The following is a 6,432-nucleotide window of genomic DNA, read 5'->3' as shown; positions in this document are numbered from 1 at the left end:
TTTAAAAAATTAACTGTGTGCCTATATTGACTATATATAAAGTAACTCTCTTTAATAGGCATCAAATAAACACAAAGAAAGTATTTTATAATTACTTTATTATGAAATAGGACGCACCTACTTTTTTGGGGGGGGGGAAATAAAGGAAAAAATTTTTTCCTTTATTTCCCCCCCCCAAACCAGGTCGGGGAACAGTGGGATGGCGGTGCTGCGCCTCCCCGCTGTCCCCCGAGCTTGTGGGGCTGGCCCATGTCTGCCTGGCGCGAGGGGCGCTCTGCTTCAGGGCGCCCCACGCGTCGGGCGGCAGGCTACAGTCCGCAGCATGGGGAACCCTCTGTTTCAGGGCGCCCCACGCGCCCCCGGGTGCGCAAGGCTTGCCAACATGAGCGCGGAGCACGGGGCGTCCTCCGAAGGGCGCCCCGTGCTCCGCGCTGCCAGCTGCCGCCCGCAAGCCTTGCGCTCCTGGGGGGAGATCCCCCGGGTGCGCAAGGCTGGCCAACACCAGCGCGGAGCACGGGGCATCCTCCGAAGGGCGCCCCGTGCTCCGTGCTGCCAGCTGCCACCCGCAAGCCTTGCGCTCCTGGGGGGAGATCCCCCGGGTGCGCAAGGCTGGCCAACACCAGCGCGGAGCACGGGGCGTCCTCCAAAGGGCGCCCCGTGCTCCGTGCTGCCGGCTTCCGCCCGCAAGCCTTGCGCTCTCGGGGGGAGATCCCCCGGGTGCGCAAGGCTGGCCAACACCAGCGCGGAGCACGGGGCGGCCTCCGAAGGGCGCCCCGTGCTCCGTGCTGCCACCCGCAAGCCTTGCGCTCCCGCCGCCCGACTCGCCCGCCTCCCTCCCACGGCACACCAGGCAACGTCTCGCGGCACACTAGTGTGCCGCGGAACACCGGTTGGGAAACACTGGGTTAAACCACAGAGCCTAGGGCTTGCCAATCAGAACGTCGCCGGTTCGAATCCCCGCAACAGAGTGAGCTCCCATTGCTCGGTCCCAGCTCCTGCCAACCTAGCAGTTCGAAAGCACACCAGCGCAAGTAGATAAACAGGTACCGCTCCGGTGGGAGGGTAAACTGCGTTTCCGTGTGCTGCTCTGGTTCGCCAGAAGCAGCTTAGTCATGCTGGCCACATGACCCGGAAGCTGTATGCCGGCTCCCTCAGTCAATAAAGCGAGATGAGCGCCGCAACCCCAGAGTCGGTCATGACTGGACCTAATGGTCAGGAGTCCCTTTACCTTTACCTTTAGCCCCTGGCTGTAAGGACTATCTGCCATAATATGTAGTGGTTACCTCTCTCATCTGTGGTTTTGCCTACCATTCTGTATCCTGGTAAGCCCAAAAGTGAAATGGTAACCTGCCCCTTTCTGCAGCTGCTTAGCACAGTGTTTCCCAACCGGTGTTCCGCGGCACACTAGTGTGCCGCGAGACGTTGCCTGGTGTGCCGCGGGAAAAATTAAAAAATTAAAAAGATATCCGGAGAGGCGGCCTTCAGGCGAGTTTTAATTTTAATTTTCCTTCTCCCACTTAATGCCCCATGCTCGCCCGAGCAGCTTGCAGTCCTCGGTAACCGCGGCGACCCGAGGGAGGGGAGGGAACAGGGAAGTCGAGGGCGGCGGCGAGCCGCGATGACGTCAGTGGGCCGCGCCGCCTCTCCCTGGCACGGTGTGAGAGCCCCGGCTAGTGGCGCGAGCTTCGGAATAAGTGGGATTTGCGTGCGCGAGACCGAGATCGCGGGTAAGGAGCTCAGCCCTGGGCAGGAGGAAGCGGGGCCGCGCGTGCGGGCCACATCCCCACAGAGAGCGAGCCTCCACCGGCCCACCACTCCGGGCAGGTCCACTCGCATGAGGGGGCGGCGATGGCGACAGTCGGCAGCTTGCCTGCAATGCCATCCCTCGAGCAGGCGAGGAGCCCGGAGGCTACCAGATGCGAGTCCTCTTTCCCACCCTGCTCGGGAGTCCAGAGCACTTGGTCGCATTCAGGATCTAAAGTGGGGAAGCGGGGCTTGTGTCTGGGCTGGACACATTGGGCTGCCTGTGCCGCTCGACCTGCGGGGAGAAATCAGGGTGGGAGTCACGACCGTGAGGCAGGGCTGCCAAGTGTGGCAGAAGAGGACACGGCCGTCGCACCTGTCCTTAGGTAGGAGCTTCTTCCGTGTCGACCTGCTGCCCTAAAGTCTTGGCTTTTTTCTTGGCTTTTTGGCGGTTGGCACAGAAGGAAGGCAAGGGGGAGGGGGAAAAATTGAAACTTACACTTTCGTGCGTCCCTCCCGGCGTGACGCTGCGCGCTGACGTCACGGGGCTGTAATGGTGGTGTGCCTCGAGATTTTTTTCATGAAACAAGTGTGCCTTTGCCCAAAAAAGGTTGGGAAACACTGGCTTAGCATACCCTCTGAATATCCGAATATCTTGGACTACAGCCCCAAGAAGCAACAGACTGATGGAGAGCTATAGTCCCAAGTCATATGGAGGGCACCAGGTTGGCCAAGGCTAGCTTTAGTATGTTGAATTTTCAGTGCACACTGCCTTTTGCCATTAAAGCAGAGCGAATTGCTTCCAAGTTCCCCAAAATGCTGAGTCTATGAGCTCTAGAATAAAAAAATGGTTTATTTTTCCAGATCACACTGTTCTTTATTAAAGATCCATACCTTCCTTGCTTGTGAGGTTCTCAAAGTCATCTGGTTGGTCAACGTTGGAAACAGGATATTGGTCTTGACCAGGGATTCCCAAACTTGGGTCTCCAGCTGTTTTTGGACTCCAGCAGGACAATTCCTGGTCCTGCTAGCTAGCTAATGCATTGAAATTAATGGGGTGGAATAATGTAATGACAACATAACTTGAATAATTAGGTCAATTACATAATTTGGCTACAGCAGCCAGTGAAATGAATAATATAGTTTTTGGCTGAAGTCGGACCGCAGAGGAATGGAAGCAGCGCTGCTTGTGAGAAGTGGAGAGCAGAACAGAAAACTCTGTGTCTTCCTGCATCCCTACTGACTTGTGTAAGAAACTCTTAAGAAGCACATATGCTTTCCATGCATCCCACGTGGCCATTAGAACAGGACCTCTGGGGAATCAAGATCTTCTAGAGAAAACTAAGCCAGAGGTGACATGATCAAAGCCCATCAAGTTATACGTGGCGTGGAGGAAGTGGACAGAAAAACCCACATAATATCCCGTTCCCTAAAAAATTGGCTCGGGATCAGGAGAACCTCTGGAACAGCACATGTGGGGGGGAGGAATAGAGCGGGGGATTGCCGCATGTGGCCAGCTGGAATGTTAGCACAGACGGGATAATGCAGCGCTGAATTGTCATAGCGCTATGTTGAATTGGGCATCCAATGAAACTGAAGGTTGGAAGATACAGGACAGAAAATAAAGAACTTCACGTGCCACATTTTAAACAATGGAATTCATTTCATTTGAACAAGGGCTGGTCGAATTCATGGAGGGGAAGGCTGTCAATGGCTGCTAGCCACAATGACTATGGTCTGCCTCCACAGTCAGAGGCAGTGATGTTTCTGAATACAGTGGTAAAAAAGGTAAAGGGACCCCTGACCATTAGGTCCAGTCATGACTGACTCTGGGGTTGCGGCGCTCATCTCGCTTTATTGGCTGAGGGAGCCGGCATACAGCTTCCGGGTCATGTGGCCAGCAGGACTAAGCCGCTTCTGGTGAACCAGAGCAGCGCATGGAAACACCGTTTACCTTCCCGCCAGAGTGGTACCTATTTATCTACTTGCACTTTGACGTGCTTTCAAACTGCTAGGTTGGCAGGAGCAGGGACCGAGCAACGGGAGCTCACCCCGTCATGGGGATTCGAACCGCCAACCTTCTGATCGGCAAGTCCTAGGCTCTGTGGTTTAACCCACAGCGCCACCCGCGTCCCCTGTACCGTGGTACCTCGGGTTAAGTACTTAATTTGTTCTGGAGGTCCGTTCTTAACTTGAAACTGTTCTTAACCTGAAGCACAACTTTAGCTAATGGGGCCTCCTGCTGCTGCCACGCTGCTGGAGCCCGATTTCTGTTCTTATCCTGAAGCAAAGTTCTTAACCTAAAGCTCTAATTCTCAGCGCAGTGTAACCTGAAGCGTATGTAACCCAAGGTACCACTGTACCAGTAGCTAGAAACCACAGGTCTTTCCATGGAGGCATCTCATTGACCATGGTTGAGGTCAGGATGCTGGACTGCGATGGGCCATGGACCCGATCCAGCAGGCTCTTAGCACATTCCTATGAGACTTCTGCCAATGCCAACTTCAGGAAGAAGGAGGATTGCTGATGGAAGATAAACTGCAAGGATCGGGTTAGGCACACACACACCCAGGCCATCAACCAAATCACGGCAGTTGGTCTTAACAAATGGAGAGGAAGGCAGCATGAGGGTAGCTTGCAGTTTCAGCGTGGTGAGTTATCTTCATCTAAAGCATTTAGCCTGACGTTTCTTATCTGAAAAGAGAGCGGGTTCTTGGCTTTCTTCACCTGGCGTTGGGTTACTTAAACGGCTTGCGAGGAAAGGAAACATTCCTTCAAGGTTAAATGTCAGGTGCTTACTTATTGATTCACTGAAATGAAGCCGGACCTCTTTCTCTCCTTTTCAAAACACATGCCAGTTCCTTTCCCAGCCCTTATACAGAAATAAATACTGTTTTTCACTTTCGGACAGTTGCTTATTCCTTTGTTCGAAAAGCCCATTCATTTCCTTTATTTGAGCCAGGTCAAAACAGAGAGAGGCATCTCACTCCAGCCTCACCTAGGAGTGCCAGAACCCTAACCTGGGGGGTGAAGGGAACAAAGGGAACAGTTCAGGAAATCATGAAAACATCAAGGTGACTCAAGGTATCGGCAAATATTCCAGAGTTATATGCGCAGTGGGGCTTCCCCTCGCTTTTCTCCCCCACCACCCCTGCACTGAAAATTAGCTTGGGTGGTTAGGAGAACCTCCGGAACAGCACACGGGGGGGGGGGGGCTTGAGTAGGGAATCATATGGTTATTCATAGAATCATAGAGTTGGAAGAGACCACCAGGGCCATCGAGTCCAACCCCCTGCCAAGCAGGAAACACCATCAGAGCACTCCTGACATATGGTTGTCAAGCCTCTGCTTAAAGACCTCCAAAGAAGGAGACTCCACCACACTCCTTGGCAGCAAATTCCACTGTCAAACAGCTCTTACTGTCAGGAAGTTCTTCCTAATGTTTAGGTGGAATCTTCTTTCTTGTAGTTTGGATCCATTGCTCCATGTCCGCTTCTCTGGAGCAGCAGAAACCAACCTTTCTCCCTCCTCTATGTGACATCCTTTTATATATTTGAACATGGCGTTCATATCACCCCTTCACCTCCTCTTCTCCAGGCTAAACATGCCCAGCTCCCTTAGCCGTTCCTCATAGGGCATCGTTTCCAGGCCTTTGACCATTTTGGTTGCCCTCCTCTGGACACGTTCCAGTTTGTCAGTGTCCTTCTTGAACTGTGGTGCCCAGAACTGGACACAGTACTCCAGGTGAGGTCTGACCTAATACCTTGTGATCAGCACAGACAGGATGTATGTCACAGCACAAAGCTGAATTACACCAGTGGTTCCCAAACCTTCGTGGGTCACTGCTCCCCTGGTTCCATAAACTCACCCCCATGACCCCCTACTCTGCCCTATAAAAAGCATAGCCCAGAACAGCAGTTTGCACAACCCACTAAAGAAGATAATAGTGACACGCAGCGTAAATTAATGATGCAGAGTTTTGAAGAATAATAGCTTTACCGAGTTAAAATAAACTTCTTCATAAACAACATGATTCAAACCAGTTTCCACACAGTGCCAAAGTCTATCACGTTTTAGAACCAGTTCAAGCTTGAGAGTCGGGTAGTTCTTACCATTCAGACGTTCCGTCTGGGCAGTGTTGCCAAGATTAATAAACTCTGCAGGTTGCTGAGCTGACATGGCTTCTGCTCCTTGTTGCACCGGGTCTGCTTCTTTGGTACGTGGCCTCACCACTGGACCTTCAGTCCCTTCGAGGTCCTCACCAACAACACCCTGATTTTCCAGCTTTAGCAATTTGCCATCCATAAAACTCTGGGCCCATAACCTGCCTACCTTTAGTAGGCCCAAATGATTGTGCAGTCCCAGCACTTCCCAGCCTGCTTTGCTGCTTCTCTCATGTATCTTTGTCACATGACAAATAGCACCAAAAAATTCAAAACAGTAACAATTAATTGCACATTTATTCAAAACACACATAAAATGATTTCATTTCATTCAACCATAGTGCTTGATGCAGTGATGCCAGCTTTTCAAAGACCTATAGTTATTTACAGTGCTTTTTTTCAGCCTGGAATGGGCCGGAGAGCAGTTCTGGCACCTCTCGGGTGGGTGCCATTGTGAGCCAGCGCTCCCCCAGCCCGCTTCTTGGCTTTACATGCTTCAGAGATGCCCAACATGAACATTTCAAGT

The sequence above is a fragment of the Podarcis melisellensis genome (assembly GCF_964234715.1).
Source record: "Podarcis melisellensis genome assembly, chromosome: 1".
Taxonomy (NCBI): Eukaryota; Metazoa; Chordata; class Lepidosauria; order Squamata; family Lacertidae; genus Podarcis; species Podarcis melisellensis.
The sequence above is the reverse complement of the archived record's forward strand: the minus strand, read 5'-3'. Positions refer to the sequence as shown.